Genomic DNA, 17,740 nt, shown 5'->3' with positions numbered 1-17,740 from the left:
ACTGAAGTTTTAGATAAAATAAACTAAGTTGAAACCATTAAATAACTAACCAGCCTGTGCCAGCGATCTGTGTCAGCTGATCCCTGCAACCGTGCACTGAAGTCTTAGATCAAATAAACTAAGCTGAAACCATTAAATAACTAACCAGCCTGTGCCAGCGATCTGGGTCAGCTGATCCCTGCGAACGTGGACTGAAGTTTTAGATCAAATAAACAAAGCTGAAACCATTAAATAACTAACCAGCGATCTGTGTCAGCTGATCCCTGCGACCGTGCACTGAAGTTTTAGATAAAATAAACTAAGCTGAAACCATTAAATAACTAACCAGCGATCTGTGTCAGCGGATCCCTGCGACCGTGCACTGAATTTTAAGATAAAATAAACTAAGTTGAAACCATTAAATAACTAACCAGCCTGTGACAGCGATCTGTGTCAGCTGATCCCTGCGAACGTGCACTGAAGTTTTAGATCAAATAAACTAAGCTGAAACCACTAAATAACTAACCAGCCTGTGCCAGCGATCTGTGTCAGCTGATCCCTGCAACCGTGCACTGAAGTTTTAGAGAAAATAAACTAAGTTGAAACCATTAAATAACTAACCAGCGTGTGTCAGGGATCTGTGTTAGCTGATCCCTGCAACCGTGCATTGAAGTTTTAGAGAAAATAAACTAAGTTGAAACCATTAAATAACTAACCAGCCTGTGCCAGGGATCTGTGTCAGCTGATCTTTGCGACCATGCACTGAAGTCTTAGATCAAATAAACTAACCTGAAACCATTTAAATAACTAACCAGCCTGTGACAGCGATCTGTGTCAGCTGATCCCTGCAAGCGTGCACTGAAGTTTTAGATCAAATAAACTAAGCTGAAACCATTAAATAACTAACCAGCCTGTGCCAGCGATCTGTGTCAGCGGATCCCTGCGACCGTGCACTGAAGTTTTAGATAAAATAAACTAAGTTGAAACCATTAAATAACTAACCAGCCTGTGCAAGGGATCTGTGTCAGCTGATCCCTGCAACCGCGCACTGAAGTTTTAGATAAACTTGGCTGAAACCATTAAATAACTAACCAGCCTGTACCAGCGATCTGTTTCATCTGATCCCTGCAACCGTGCACTGAAGTTTTAGATAAACTAAGCTGAAACCATTAAATAACTAACCAGCCTGTGCCAGCGATCTGTGTCAGCTGATCCCTGCAACCGTGCACTGAAGTTTTAGATAAAATAAACCAAACCGAAACCATTAAATAACTAACCAGCCTGTGCCAGCGATCTGTGTCAGCTGATTCCTGCAACCGTGCACTGAAGTTTTAGATAAACTAAGTTGAAACCATTAAATAACTAACCAGCCTGTGCCAGAGATCTGTGTCAGCTGATCCCTGCGAACGTGTACTGAAGTTTTAGATCAAATAAACTAAGCTGAAACCACTAAATAACTAACCAGCCTGTGCCAGCGATCTGTGTCAGCTGATCCCTGCAACCGTGCACTGAATTTTTAGAGAAAATAAACTAAGTTGAAACCATTAAATAACTAACCAGCCTGTGCCAGGAATATTTGTCAACTGATCCCTGCAACCGTGCACTGAATTTTTAGAGAAAATAAACTAAGTTGAAACCATTAAATAACTAACCAGCCTGTGCCAGAGATCTGTGTCAGCTGATCTTTGCGACCATGCACTGAAGTCTTATATCAAATAAACTAACCTGAAACCATTAAATAACTAACCAGCCTGTGCGAGCGATCTGTGTCAGCTGATCCCTGCAACCGTGCACTGAAGTTTTAGATCAAATAAACTAAGCTGAAACCATTAAATAACCAACCAGGCTGTGCCAGAGATCTGTGTCAGCTGATCCCTGCAACCGTGCACTGAAGTTTAAGATAAAATAAACTAAGCTGAAACCACTAAATAACTAACCAGCGATCTGTGTCAGCTGATCCCTGCGACCGTGCACTGAAGTTTAAGATAAAATAAACTAAGCTGAAACCACTAAATAACTAACCAGCCTGTGCCAGCGGTCTGTGTCAGCTGATCCCTGCAACCGTGCACTGAAGTTTTAGAGAAAATAAACTAAGTTGAAACCATTAAATAACTAACCAGCCTGTGCCAGGAATCTTTGTCAACTGATCCCTGCAACCGTGCACTGAATTTTTAGAGAAAATAAACTAAGTTGAAACCATTAAATAACTAACCAGCGTGTGTCAGGGATCTGTGTTAGCTGATCCCTGCAACTGTGCACTGAAGTTTTACAGAAAATTGTTACGTCTGGTTCAGTTTGGGTAAGAAGGAAAAACAGCCGAGTCCGTGTAGGTGACAAACATAGTGATTTTATTGCACACTTCTAAGACAGAAGCATGGGAAGACAAGCGTACAGCCACAGATCTCCTAAGAGTGGACCGTTCCCCATCCTTATATAACCCATGATGACATCACACAGTTAGACCTTACTGGAAATGATAACAGTCTCCCCATAGTCCAAAGTTCTCCTTATACAAACATCAGATGATACTTTAGAGAAAACCAAGTGTGTGACATGTCATGTTGTGCAGTTCGGTGAGCCTGTGTGTCCAACTAGAGAATGTCCTGACATGACCTCCCTGTGTAAATAAGGGTGAACGTGCGTGTTTACATAACTCTCTATGTGCATGTTCTGATGTAGGCCTGCAAATGAATTAGAACAAGGTCCTGCTAGACCCTCCAGTTATGGACGGTGAATACAATGCTGTGGATACCATTTGAGACTTGAGTACAATGATGATAACCTGCATACATTAATCTTTACTCAGATTACCATAGATATAAAACAAAGATTATACTGTCCTCAGATTCCACAATGATAAATGATTAATGATTGATACTTCTAATTATAACTGTGATCATAAGAATACAAAATAAAATATCTCCTGGTCACATTCCTCCTCTTTGGGCTGGCTTGCCAGCCCAACTCACACCAGGATTTGTCTCCAAACCAAACAAACACGTTATGACACTTATCAACCCCAACACCTCCGTTGTTTTCCAATTTCCAATTTTCCCACAACCCAGCTGTTCTTTTAGCTTCAGACTCGAGTTTCAGCCTGACACGCTTCAGGCCCCTTTACCACCTCCTCTTGGAGTGAAGAAACGCCCTCGGATTCTTCTTTCTTCGACTTCCGGGGTTAGACCACCCTTCAGTCGTTACACAGATCTGGGGATTATTCTGCCCCACTTTCAAACAAAGATCTGTATGTTAGTTGTCCGTTGTCACCGCCGTGTCCCCCTTTTTGCCAAAAGCCTCTCGAACCTCGTTGGTCTCTGGTGTTCCTAGTTTTCGCCAACCCCTTCCTGGTTATCGCTGTGGTTATGGGATCCATCTTCTCAAGGAGCCCCAAGGCCATGACACTTGACCCCCGTTGCTGTGGAGGGTCCCCATATCTCCGTGTCCCCGTCTGGTGTCTGTTCCCTTCTCTGCAAGAGACAGAAAGCCACCACCTCTCCTGCGCTGGCTCTCCTAACCTAATGTTGTTGACTTTGTTTATTCCAATCCTATGCCATGCTTATGTGTGTAAGCGTGCATGCACTTAACCCTCTGCACGTGAAGTCAATAGCTCCAATATATCAATCCGATCCGTTGTCGGATGAAGCTTTTGACCTTCACAGACTAAGTGCCAGCTCCTTATAAGCACATTTGCAATGTGTGTATAAAAATGAACAACAGACCTCAAACAAATTGGGCATTCTTAATTCTAACTTGAGTGTAGTACTCAGTTTCTGATCATCTAATTATGCTTCTCACTGGTCCCCTAAATTGTCTAAAAACCTTTAATTTTGCCATACCTAAATTATTAAAACACAGACCAAATCATAGACCCCCTATATAGCTTTTGCCTTTATGAGCACACTTCAATAATGAGCAACAACCTGCAATTAAAGATCAAATGCACTTTATACCTGTTTTAGTTCTTCCTTATATAGAACCTCCTCAGTGTCAGGTTAGTTTTAATTAGTCTCAATTAATTGTTCTAGTTGTATTTTGCAATTCAGCTAAAAAGCAAACCTGTTAAAGCAAACAGCTTATTTACAACCACCTGCAAATCATAAGAGTAATAAAAGATTCAGCACAACAGACAAGTATCATGTTCAGGATTTCTCTGATCATTAAATCACTATTATTGCCACAATTTGTTTTATTCACCCTTTGGGCAATGTTACTCCACTTGTGTATCCCTACCAAGAGCTCCCTAATTGGCCAGTTAGTGAGCTCTGTCAAACTGTCCCCAAATTAGTTATTTGTTATTATTACTTGTTTTCATGTCACTTGTCTGTTTTCTACTGCACCCTCCTCACACATTCTTAACACAGCAAAGCAAACATTAGCAGCCCATCCACATTCCAGAGGTGCTATAAAAAGATTTCCTGTAAAAAGAATCACACATAAATTCATCCACCCTCTTGTTCTATCTCGGTGGAGGTTAACCTTAAGTCGTAGTCAAGTCTTGTCAGCTTTTACCAGTCAGTCCGTTTGTTTTATTTCCAGTCTTTCATCCATTCATTCATTCATCCATTTTTCTTTCTTTGCTGATAGCGGAAACCATCGCCGCATTTAGATTTCCGCCCTCAGCAAAATGAGCTCATTTCAAAAAGAAAAAGAAGAACTTGAGATCGGATTACCTCGCTGAATCCTTTTTTAGACAGGGACTCTCGTTTCTAATTGTCCCCACAAGTGTTTCCTCCAGAACCCATTTCAATGCGGAGAAACTCACTTCCAACAATTTTCTCGCCGACGTGTAATGCTTGTAATTTCCGATGTGCAGATCTGCTTAAAGAAAAGATTCAGAAACAAAAATCAGTGCACTGTTCAAAATATAAAACAAAATAAAATGAAAAATAACAAAAACAAAATGCAGACGCCCGGGTCTTAGGACTTGTCACTGAATATTCCTCCCATCAATAAAAATACCCACCTAAACCTACACAGAGTCAAATCAACACCACCTCAACCTTTTCATATTCATAAACCTATATGTTTTGCGTTCGTGAAACAAAATAGAACCGTTTCCATATTAAGTAATTTGAACTCTTGAAATATTTTAATTCTCTTAATTCTGCCTGTTTATTTCAACACTTATTCAATGACTTTTATTCAACTGCTACTTGGTCACTCAAATTTTACCTGTTCAAATTGCCTAGGGTTCAACAAAGTCTAGATCCCCGTTATCATGAAACTTGAACGGTGTACGATGATTTACTTACAGTAATTTAGAATCATCACTCAACCTAGCTCTACTACTGGCACTGCGTGACTTTTCTCACACTGGAAACCAGAATTTAGCACAGAACTTTAATACCTCAGGCAATCGTGTTCAAGGGCTGCCCCCCCTTTCTCTTCTTCTTTGTCCGTGTGTTCCTCCTTCTATTCAATCTCCATCACAATGATGTGGCGCTCTGAAATAAGACTCACACTGTTAATTCATCGTTTTCATTCTGCACCACTGCTCAGGCTGTTTTCTTTTCTTTTTAGTGTACAGTAAACAATTGAGTCGAGGCCTTAAGCCCCAGATATCTCGCACAGGCATCGTTTTTATAACCAAACCGCTCCGGACTCTGCTCCCCAGACCACACAAATGCCCTCTGGTCTTATTATTATAGCAAATTCTGTATTTGACTTTGTTGTGTGCAGCATTGAGCCTTTGTCAGTAAAGCATTCTTCATTGCAGCAGCTGGAGCATTGTGTGTCACTTCTTAGTGAATTAAATCAACATTTTGATTTTGGTGCATGGGTATGTATCAGTTTTCACTCCCTCAACGAGTGCATAAGTGTTCATGTGTGTGTTTCTCTTCATTCTAAGTCGGCGCCTGCAGAAGTGTGTGTTCGTGTGTTGGTGTATGTTTGTGTTCATCACCTTCCTGTTCTGTAGTTTAGGTAAACCAGCGGCCTGAAGCATGCCCTGGGGTCCTCCCCTCCTCTTTGGGTCTGTTTTCATCCGTTGTTGCAGCTGCCTGCATCTTCTCCTTGTAACTTGACCCTTTTGCTTCTGTAGCTCTTTCAGGGTTTACTCCTGCTGTTGGAACTTTGCGTCAAGTCTGACGACCTCCTGCTCCAGCAAGCTTCCGCCTGATTACAAGTCCTGTACGTGAAACTCCAAGTCTGACTGATGAGTTCAATTAGCAGCCAGCTCCTCCGGAGCCATGCTCAATTTCTGCTCTGATGCCTTGAGCTCTTACTGAGGGCAAAAACCTCAGAGTCTTTTCCTTCCACGTCAGATTGGAGTCTGTTTATGTTGTCCTTACTTTGCTCCACGGCCTTCTGCAGCTCTGCTGTTCGGCTCTTCTCAGAGGTCAGCATTCTTTTGCTCACCCTCCCTTTTCCTCCGGGCTTAATGCGCGTCTCGTCACAGCTCTGTCAGCTGATGCAGCCTGGGAATTTCCCCCGTGTAGTGAAACGGGCTTTAGGTTTAGTGCTCTCCGTCTCTGCTGCATGAGATCGCTTTTTTCTTTTGCAGCACTGTTGACATCCTCAAGTTGTTGTTATGAGTCCAGCTGCTGTGGCCTTCAGGGGTCAAAGGGTCAAAGATGGTCGCGGAGAGGGCAACGATGGTAGAGGGGAGGGTAGGAGTCCAGGTCAGCTTCGGCTTTCAGAAAAAACAAAAACAAACAAAACAGGCGAACAGGAAAATGATGTTGTGTTGGCTGTGTTATCCCGAGAGGGGAGAAACAACGAAATCTCGTCTCCCCCCTTTTTTGTTTTTTCTCACCACATAATCAACTCATGACCCCCCAAGTTGACAGGACAACACAGATACGTGTTAAAATTCTTAAAATCCTGTTTAGAAACCTAAAAAGGAATTTTCTACCATTCAGTAGTCATTTGTCTTAAACAATCAACAAAAACATGTCCCAATTTAACCACTAAATTTGTCGTATCCTCACTTAATCATCAGACCAGTGTCTTTGTCTTTTCACGTTAAGTTGTCGTCCTGCAACCCAGAGAGTTTATTTGTCAGTAATGTATAAACTATATCATTTAAAAACAGGTGTATGTTAAGTGTCGCTACTTTAACCTTGCATGTACGTGCACATGTATGTAAGCTGTTTCTTCATTGCATGTATGGGTGCGTCTGTATATAGAATAGAATAGAATTCCACTTTATTGTCATTGCACATGCACAGGTACAGGGCAACGAAATGCAGTGTATGGGTTAATCTAACTTTTTCTCAAATGAGGCATTTCTCTCACACGCACATGTGTCTGTACCTCACACTTCTCATACCTTTCTCTGGTTGTGTGTGGTTTTATTTGTTTCGGTCATTTACCAGGAACATCTTTTCCTTTTTTCCATGTCTTCCGCCAGAGGTTAACACTGGTGAGATTCAGGGACACAGCACCCAGAGCAGTTCAGCGAGAAAAACCTGCCTAAAACTTCATTCTCTCTTTTTTTTTTTTTTTTTTTTTTTTTTCCGGGAGGGGTGGGGACAACTCTGGTGTCCAGCCGTGAATTTTAGCCAAAGCTTGGCCTGTCTTCTGCTGCCGTACTCAGGTTTCCAGGTTAAGAAAAAACACCTGTATGAAGACACTAAACATACCTTTAGTATTTGTGAAAACATAACTGCCTAAATTATTGAACTGAACCAAGGATCAGTTGAAGACCTTATAAATCCTGCTTCATTTCCCGTATTTATCACTCACTCCTAGTCTTGAGGAGGGTAGATTTAACTCTTTACTAACTTTAAACCCCACAAGTAAAAATTTCATATGTTCTTGACTGCAAACACAAAAACTGCTTGATGTTATTACTAATCATTTTCCTCCACAACACTCCAAATCATGTTCTCTCTTGTGTCCAGCAGGGGAATAAGGTGACCTCTACTCTCACTGCTTCCCCAGTCAGAGACAATATCTCACTCACACTTCCACACTTTATTGTTTTCCCTTTTTCTTGACTATTATTATTTCACAGAAAATCAACTGACCTACTTCTCCTTCCTCTTCTGTCATGCAGAAAGTCACACACACACAGCACTCGGCCCCCACCTTGTCTTTCTCTCACAGACACACCTACACACACACACACACTCTAATCGTCCTTTCACAACAAAACTTCACAAACGTCCACTGCAACAGTTTTAAGCACGCAAAGCCAGCGAAAATTCACTCTCACATTCACTTCCCTAACAACTACAAAGTTTTCACATAGAAAAATAATCCAGACAATCTACCATGCACCGTTTTCCCTCCTTATACGAGAGACTCAACCAACTTTTTTAAAAGCTTTATTTACACAACATCAAATGAAGCACAGATCTCTGCCTTTTCCAGGTAGAGAAGAAATACGACCCAACTAAAAAATCTCCCAGCAATCACACAAAGTTCTCAAATCAAATCGTTTTTTCACACTCTGGATCCACACAGAAGAAATTCAACAACACAAGACAGTTTATACAATTTACACTTTACACAATTTAGAGAAAAGTAAGCTGAAAAGCTGAAACCATTAAATAACTAACCAGCCTGTGCGAGCGATCTGTGTCAGCTTATCCCTGCAACCGTGCACTGAAGTTTTAGATAAACTTGGCTGAAACCATTAAATAACTAACCAGCCTGTGCCAGGGATCTGTGTCAGCTGATTCCTGCAACCGTGCACTGAAGTTTAAGATAAACTAAGCTGAAACCATTAAATAACTAACCAGCCTGTACCAGCGATCTGTGTCAGCGTATCCCTGCGACCGTGCACTGAAGTTTTAGATAAACTAAGCTGAAACCATTAAATAACTAACCAGCCTGTGCCAGCGATCTGTGTCAGCTGATCCCTGCAACCGTGCACTGAAGTCTTAGATCAAATAAACTAAGCTGAAACCATTAAATAACTAACCAGCCTGTGCCAGCGATCTGTGTCAGCTGATCCCTGCGAACGTGGACTGAAGTTTTAGATCAAATAAACAAAGCTGAAACCATTAAATAACTAACCAGCGATCTGTGTCAGCGGATCCCTGCGACCGTGCACTGAAGTTTTAGATAAAATAAACTAAGTTGAAACCATTAAATAACTAACCAGCCTGTGCCAGCGATCTGTGTCAGCTGATCCCTGCGAACGTGGACTGAAGTTTTAGATCAAATAAACAAATCTGAAACCATTAAATAACTAACCAGCCTGTGCCAGCGATCTGTGTCAGCTGATCCCTGCGAACGTGGACTGAAGTTTTAGATCAAATAAACAAAGCTGAAACCATTAAATAACTAACCAGCGATCTGTGTCAGCGGATCCCTGCGACCGTGCACTGAAGTTTTAGATAAAATAAACTAAGTTGAAACCATTAAATAACTAACCAGCCTGTGCAAGGGATCTGTGCCAGCGATCTGTTTCAGCTGATCTTTGCGAACGTGCACTGAAGTCTTAGATCAAATAAACTAACCTGAAACCATTAAATAACTAACCAGCCTGTACCAGCGATCTGTTTCAGCTGATCCCTGCAACCGTGCACTGAAGTTTTAGATAAACTAAGCTGAAACCATTAAATAACTAAACAGCCTGTACCAGCGATCTGTTTCAGCTGATCCCTGCAATCGTGCACTGAAGTTTTAGATCAAATAAACTAAGCTGAAACCATTAAATAACTAACCAGCCTGTGCCAGGGATCTGTGTCAGCTGATCCCTGCAACCCTGCACTGAAGTTTTAGATCAAATAAACTAAGCTGAAACCATTAAATAACTAACCAGCCTGTCCCAGCGATCTGTGTCAGCTGATCTTTGCGACCATGCCCTGAAGTATTAGATCAAATAAACTAACCTGAAACCATTAAATAACTAACCAGCCTGTGCGAGCGATCTGTGTCAGCTGATCCCTGCAACCGTGCACTGAAGTTTTAGATCAAATAAACTAAGCTGAAACCATTAAATAACCAACCAGGCTGTGCCAGAGATCTGTGTCAGCTGATCCCTGCGAACGTGGACTGAAGTTTTAGAGAAAATAAACTAAGCTGAAACCATTAAATAACTAACCAGCGATCTGTGTCAGCTGATCCCTGCGACCGTGCACTGAAGTTTTAGAGAAAATAAACTAAGTTGAAACCATTAAATAACTAACCAGCCTGTGCCAGCGATCTTTGTCAGCTGATCCCTGCGAACGTGGACTGAAGTTTTAGATAAAATAAACTAAGCTGAAACCATTAAATAACTAACCAGCCTGTGCCAGCGATCTTTGTCAGCTGATCCCTGCGAACGTGGACTGAAGTTTTAGATAAAATAAACTAAGCTGAAACCATTAAATAACGAACCAGCCTGTGCCAGCGATCTTTGTCAGCTGATCCCTGCGAACGTGGACTGAAGTTTTAGATAAAATAAACTAAGCTGAAACCATTAAATAACTAACCAGTCTGTACCAGCGATCTGTGTCAGCTGATCCCTGCGAACGTGGACTGAAGTTTTAGATCAAATAAACCAAACCTAAACCATTAAATAACTAACCAGCCTGTGCCAGCGATCTGTGTCAGCTGATCCCTGCAACCGTGCACTGAAGTTTTAGTTTAAATAAACCAAACCTAAACCATTAAATAACTAACCAGTCTGTACCAGCGATTCTGTGTCAGCTGATCCCTGCAACCGTGCACTGAAGTTTTAGATCAAATAAACTAAGCTGAAACCATTAAATAACCAACCAGGCTGTGCCAGAGATCTGTGTCAGCTGATCCCTGCAACCGTGCACTGAAGTTTAAGATAAAATAAACTAAGCTGAAACCACTAAATAACTAACCAGCGATCTGTGTCAGCTGATCCCTGCGACCGTGCACTGAAGTTTAAGATAAAATAAACTAAGCTGAAACCACTAAATAACTAACCAGCCTGTGCCAGCGGTCTGTGTCAGCTGATCCCTGCAACCGTGCACTGAAGTTTTAGATAAACTAAGCTGAAACCATTAAATAACTAACCAGCCTGTACCAGCGATCTGTGTCAGCTGATCCCTGCAACCGTGCACTGAAGTTTTATATAAACTAAGCTGAAACCATTAAATAACTAACCAGCCTGTGCCAGCGATCTGTGTCAGCTGATCCCTGCAACCGTGCACTGAAGTTTTAGATCAAATAAACTAAGTTGAAACTATTAAATAACTAACCAGCCTGTGCCAGCGATCTGTGTCAGCTGATCCCTGCAACCGTGCACTGAAGTTTTAGATCAAATAAACTAAGTTGAAACCATTAAATAACTAACCAGCCTGTGCCAGCGATCTGTGTCAGCTGATCCCTGCAACCGTGCACTGAAGTTTTAGATAAACTAAGCTGAAACCATTAAATAACTGACCAGCCTGTGCCAGCGATCTGTTTCAGCTGATCCCTGCGAACGTGGACTGAAGTCTTAGATCAAAATAAACTAAGCTGAAACCACAAAATAACTAACCAGCCTGTGCCAGCGATCTGTGTCAGCTGATCCCTGCAACCGTGCACTGAAGTCTTAGATAAAATAAACTAAGCTGAAACCATTAAATAACTAACCAGCCTGTGCCAGCGATCTGTGTCAGCTGATCCCTGCAACCGTGCACTGAAGTTTTAGATAAACTAAGCTGAAACCATTAAATAACTAACCAGCATGTGCCAGCGATCTGTGTCAGCTGATTCCTGCAACCGTGCACTGAAGTTTAAGATAAAATAAACTAAGCTGAAACCACTAAATAACTAACCAGCCTGTGCCAGCGGTCTGTGTCAGCTGATCCCTGCAACCGTGCACTGAAGTTTTAGAGAAAATAAACTAAGTTGAAACCATTAAATAACTAACCAGCCTGTGCCAGGAATCTTTGTCAACTGATCCCTGCAACCGTGCACTGAATTTTTAGAGAAAATAAACTAAGTTGAAACCATTAAATAACTAACCAGCGTGTGTCAGGGATCTGTGTTAGCTGATCCCTGCAACTGTGCACTGAAGTTTTACAGAAAATAAAGTAAGCTGAAACCATTAAATAACTAACCAGCCTGTGCGAGCGATCTGTGTCAGCTGATCCCTGCAACCGTGCACTGAAGTTTTAGATAAACTTGGCTGAAACCATTAAATAACTAACCAGCCTGTGCCAGGGATCTGTGTCAGCTGATCCCTGCAACCGTGCACTGAAGTTTTAGATAAACTAAGCTGAAACCATTAAATAACTAACCAGCCTGTGCCAGCGATCCGTGTCAGCGGATCCCTGCGACCGTGCACTGAAGTTTTAGATAAACTAAGCTGAAACCATTAAATAACTAACCAGCCTGTGCCAGCAATCTGTTTCAGCTGATCTTTGCGAACGTGCACTGAAGTCTTAGATCAAAATAAACTAAGCTGAAACCACGAAATAACTAACCAGCCTGTGCAAGCGATCTGTGTCAGCTGATCCCTGCAACCGTGCACTGAAGTCTTAGATCAAATAAACTAAGCTGAAACCATTAAATAACTAACCAGCCTGTGCCAGCGATCTGTGTCAGCTGATTCCTGCAACCGTGCACTGAAGTTTTAGATAAACTAAGCTGAAACCATTAAATAACTAACCAGCCTGTGCCAGCGATCTGTGTCAGCTGATTCCTGCAACCGTGCACTGAAGTTTTAGATAAACTAAGCTGAAACCATTAAATAACCAACCAGGCTGTGCCAGGGATCTGTGTCAGCTGATCCCTGCGAACGTGGACTGAAGTCTTAGATCAAATAAACTAAGCTGAAACCATTAAATAACTAACCAGCCTCTGCCAGCGATCTGTGTCAGCTGATCCCTGCAACCGTGCACTGAAGTTTTAGATAAACTAAGCTGAAACCATTAAATAACTAACCAGCCTGTACCAGCGATCTGTTTCAGCTGATCCCTGCAACCGTGCACTGAAGTTTTAGATAAACTTGGCTGAAACCATTAAATAACTAACCAGCCTGTACCAGCGATCTGTTTCAGCTGATCCCTGCAATCGTGCACTGAAGTTTTAGATCAAATAAACTAAGTTAAAACCATTAAATAACTAACCAGCCTGTGCCAGGGATCTGTGTCAGCTGATCCCTGCAACCGTGCACTGAAGTTTTAGATAAACTAAGCTGAAACCATTAAATAACTAACCAGCGATCTGTGTCAGCGGATCTCTGCGACCGTGCACTGAAGTTTAAGATAAAATAAACTAAGTTGAAACCATTAAATAACTAACCAGCCTGTGCAAGGGATCTGTGCCAGCGATCTGTTTCAGCTGATCTTTGCGAACGTGCACTGAAGTCTTAGATCAAATAAACTAACCTGAAACCATTAAATAACCAACCAGGCTGTGCCAGAGATCTGTGTCAGCTGATCCCTGCAACCGTGCACTGAATTTTTAGATCAAATAAACTAATTTGAAACCATTAAATAACTAACCAGCCTGTGCCAGGGATCTGTGTCAGCTGATCTTTGCGACCATGCACTGAAGTTTTAGATCAAATAAACTAAGCTGAAACGACTAAACAACTAACCAGCCTGTGCCAGCGATCTGTGTCAGCTGATCCCTGCAACCGTGCACTGAAGTTTTAGAGAAAATAAACTAAGTTGAAACCATTAAATAACTAACCAGCGTGTGTCAGGGATCTGTGTCAGCTGATCCCTGCAACTGTGCACTGAAGTTTTACAGAAAATAAAGTAAGCTGAAACAATTAAATAACTAACCAGGCTGTGCCAGAGATCTGTGTCAGCTGATCCCTGCGACCATGCACTGAAGTCTTAGATCAAATAAACTAAGCTGAAACCATTAAATAACCAACCAGGCTGTGCCAGAGATCTGTGTCAGCTGATCCCTGCGAACGTGGACTGAAGTTGTAGATCAAATAAACAAAGCTGAAACCATTAAATAACTAACCAGCCTGTGCCAGCGATCTGTTTCAGCTGATCCCTGCAATCGTGCACTGAAGTTTTAGATTAAATAAACTAAGCTGAAACCATTAAATAACTAACCAGCGATCTGTGTCAGCTGATCCCTGCGACCGTGCACTGAAGTTTTAGATAAACTAAGCTGAAACCATTAAATAACTAACCAGCCTGTACCAGCGATCTGTTTCAGCTGATCCCTGCAATCGTGCACTGAAGTTTTAGATCAAATAAACTAAGCTGAAACCATTAAATAACTAACCAGCCTGTCCCAGCGATCTGTGTCAGCTGATCTTTGCGACCATGCCCTGAAGTATTAGATCAAATAAACTAACCTGAAACCATTAAATAACTAACCAGCCTGTGCGAGCGATCTGTGTCAGCTGATCCCTGCAACCGTGCACTGAAGTTTTAGATCAAATAAACTAAGCTGAAACCATTAAATAACTAACCAGCGATCTGTGTCAGCTGATCCCTGCGACCGTGCACTGAAATTTTAGAGAAAATAAACTAAGTTGAAACCATTAAATAACTAACCAGCCTGTGCCAGCGATCTTTGTCAGCTGATCCCTGCGAACGTGGACTGAAGTTTTAGATAAAATAAACTAAGCTGAAACCATTAAATAACTAACCAGCCTGTGCCAGCGATCTTTGTCAGCTGATCCCTGCGAACGTGGACTGAAGTTTTAGATAAAATAAACTAAGCTGAAACCATTAAATAACTAACCAGTCTGTACCAGCGATCTGTGTCAGCTGATCCCTGCGAACGTGCACTGAAGTTTTAGATAAAATAAACTAAGCTGAAACCATTAAATAACTAACCAGCGATCTGTGTCAGCTGATCCCTGCGAACGTGGACTGAAGTTTTAGATAAAATAAACTAAGTTGAAACCATTAAATAACTAACCAGCCTGTGCAAGGGATCTGTGCCAGCGATCTGTTTCAGCTGATCTTTGCGAACGTGCACTGAAGTCTTAGATCAAATAAACTAACCTGAAACCATTAAATAACTAACCAGCCTGTACCAGCGATCTGTTTCAGCTGATCCCTGCAACCGTGCACTGAAGTTTTAGATAAACTAAGCTGAAACCATTAAATAACTAACCAGCCTGTACCAGCGATCTGTTTCAGCTGATCCCTGCAATCGTGCACTGAAGTTTTAGATCAAATAAACTAAGCTGAAACCACTAAATAACTAACCAGCCTGTGCCATGAATCTTTGTCAGCTGATCCCTGCAACCGTGCACTGAAGTTTTAGAGAAAATAAACTAAGTTGAAACCATTAAATAACTAACCAGCCTGTGCCAGGAATCTTTGTCAACTGATCCCTGCAACCGTGCACTGAATTTTTACAGAAAATAAAGTAAGCTGAAACAATTAAATAACTAACCAGCCTGTGCCAGGGATCTGTGTCAGCTGATCTTTGCGACCATGCACTGAAGTCTTAGATCAAATAAACTAACCTGAAACCATTAAATAACTAACCAGCCTGTGCGAGCAATCTGTGTCAGCTGATCCCTGCAACCGTGCACTGAAGTTTTAGATCAAATAAACTAAGCTGAAACCATTAAATAACTAACCAGCCTGTACCAGCGATCTGTGTCAGCTGATCCCTGCAACTGTGCACTGAAGTTTTAGATAAACTTGGCTGAAACCATTAAATAACTAACCAGCCTGTGCCAGGGATCTGTGTCAGCTGATCCCTGCAACCGTGCACTGAAGTTTTAGATCAAATAAACTAAGCTGAAACCATTAAATAACTAACCAGCCTGTGCCAGGGATCTGTGTCAGCTGATCCCTGCAACCGTGCACTGAAGTTTTAGATCAAATAAACTAAGCTGAAACCATTAAATAACTAACCAGCCTGTGCCAGCGATCTGTGTCAGCTGATCCCTGCAACCGTGCACTGAAGTTTTAGATAAACTAAGCTGAAACCATTAAATAACCAACCAGCGTGTGTCAGGGATCTGTGTTAGCTGATCCCTGCAACCGTGCACTGAAGTTTTAGATCAAAAAAACTAAGCTGAAACCATTAAATAACTAACCAGCCTGTGCCAGCGATCTGTGTCAGCTGATCCCTGCAACTGTGCACTGAAGTTTTAGATAAACTAAGCTGAAACCATTAAATGACCAACCAGCCTGTGCCAGAGATCTGTGTCAGCTGATCCCTGCGAACGTGGACTGAAGTTGTAGATCAAATAAACAAAGCTGAAACCATTAAATAACTAACCAGCGATCTGTGTCAGCTGATCCCTGCGACCGTGCACTGAAGTTTTAGAGAAAATAAACTAAGTTGAAACCATTAAATAACTAACCAGCGTGTGTCAGGGATCTGTGTTAGCTGATCCCTGCAACTGTGCACTGAAGTCTTAGATCAAATAAACTAAGCTGAAACCATTAAATAACTAACCAGCGATCTGTGTCAGCTGATCCCTGCGACCGTGCACTGAAGTTTTAGAGAAAATAAACTAAGTTGAAACCATTAAATAACTAACCAGCGTGTGTCAGGGATCTGTGTTAGCTGATCCCTGGAACTGTGCACTGAAGTTTTACAGAAAATAAAGTAAGCTGAAACCATTAAATAACTAACCAGCGTGTGTCAGGGATCTGTGTTAGCTGATCCCTGCAACTGTGCACTGAAGTTTTACAGAAAATAAAGTAAGCTGAAACCATTAAATAACTAACCAGCGTGTGTCAGCGATCTGTGTCAGCTGATCCCTGCGACCGTGCACTGAAGTTTTAGAGAAAATAAACTAAGTTGAAACCATTAAATAACTAACCAGCGTGTGTCAGGGATCTGTGTTAGCTGATCCCTGCAACTGTGCACTGAAGTTTTACAGAAAATAAAGTAAGCTGAAACAATTAAATAACTAACCAGCCTGTGCCAGGGATCTGTGTCAGCTGATCTTTGCGACCATGCACTGAAGTCTTAGATTAAATAAACTAAGCTGAAACCATTAAATAACTAACCAGCGATCTGTGTCAGCTGATCCCTGCGACCGTGCACTGAAGTTTTAGATAAACTAAGCTGAAACCATTAAATAACTAACCAGCCTGTACCAGCGATCTGTTTCAGCTGATCCCTGCAATCGTGCACTGAAGTTTTAGATCAAATAAACTAAGCTGAAACCATTAAATAACTAACCAGCCTGTCCCAGCGATCTGTGTCAGCTGATCTTTGCGACCATGCCCTGAAGTATTAGATCAAATAAACTAACCTGAAACCATTAAATAACTAACCAGCCTGTGCGAGCGATCTGTGTCAGCTGATCCCTGCAACCGTGCACTGAAGTTTTAGATCAAATAAACTAAGCTGAAACCATTAAATAACTAACCAGCGATCTGTGTCAGCTGATCCCTGCGACCGTGCACTGAAATTTTAGAGAAAATAAACTAAGTTGAAACCATTAAATAACTAACCAGCCTGTGCCAGCGATCTTTGTCAGCTGATCCCTGCGAACGTGGACTGAAGTTTTAGATAAAATAAACTAAGCTGAAACCATTAAATAACTAACCAGCCTGTGCCAGCGATCTTTGTCAGCTGATCCCTGCGAACGTGGACTGAAGTTTTAGATAAAATAAACTAAGCTGAAACCATTAAATAACTAACCAGTCTGTACCAGCGATCTGTGTCAGCTGATCCCTGCGAACGTGCACTGAAGTTTTAGATAAAATAAACTAAGCTGAAACCATTAAATAACTAACCAGCGATCTGTGTCAGCTGATCCCTGCGAACGTGGACTGAAGTTTTAGATAAAATAAACTAAGTTGAAACCATTAAATAACTAACCAGCCTGTGCAAGGGATCTGTGCCAGCGATCTGTTTCAGCTGATCTTTGCGAACGTGCACTGAAGTCTTAGATCAAATAAACTAACCTGAAACCATTAAATAACTAACCAGCCTGTACCAGCGATCTGTTTCAGCTGATCCCTGC

At 41.7% G+C, this 17,740-nt stretch overlaps 1 protein-coding gene across 1 annotated transcript in view; it reads right to left on the bottom strand.

Moving 5' to 3' along the window:
• Positions 1–3,027: 3,027 nt before the first annotated feature.
• Positions 3,028–17,740, bottom strand: part of LOC308393174 (zinc finger MYM-type protein 1-like) — a 188,599-nt gene continuing 173,886 nt past the window's right edge. Inside the window, exon 4 of the mRNA XM_080876711.1 lies at positions 3,028–5,317. The gene's annotated coding sequence lies outside the window, so the exon portion shown is untranslated. The remainder of the gene's footprint in view (positions 5,318–17,740) is intronic.

This window comes from Rhamphochromis sp. 'chilingali', assembly GCF_963969265.1.
Source record: "Rhamphochromis sp. 'chilingali' genome assembly, chromosome: 1".
NCBI lineage: Eukaryota > Metazoa > Chordata > Actinopteri > Cichliformes > Cichlidae > Rhamphochromis > Rhamphochromis sp. 'chilingali'.
This window is presented reverse-complemented; position numbering and strand designations above follow the sequence as displayed.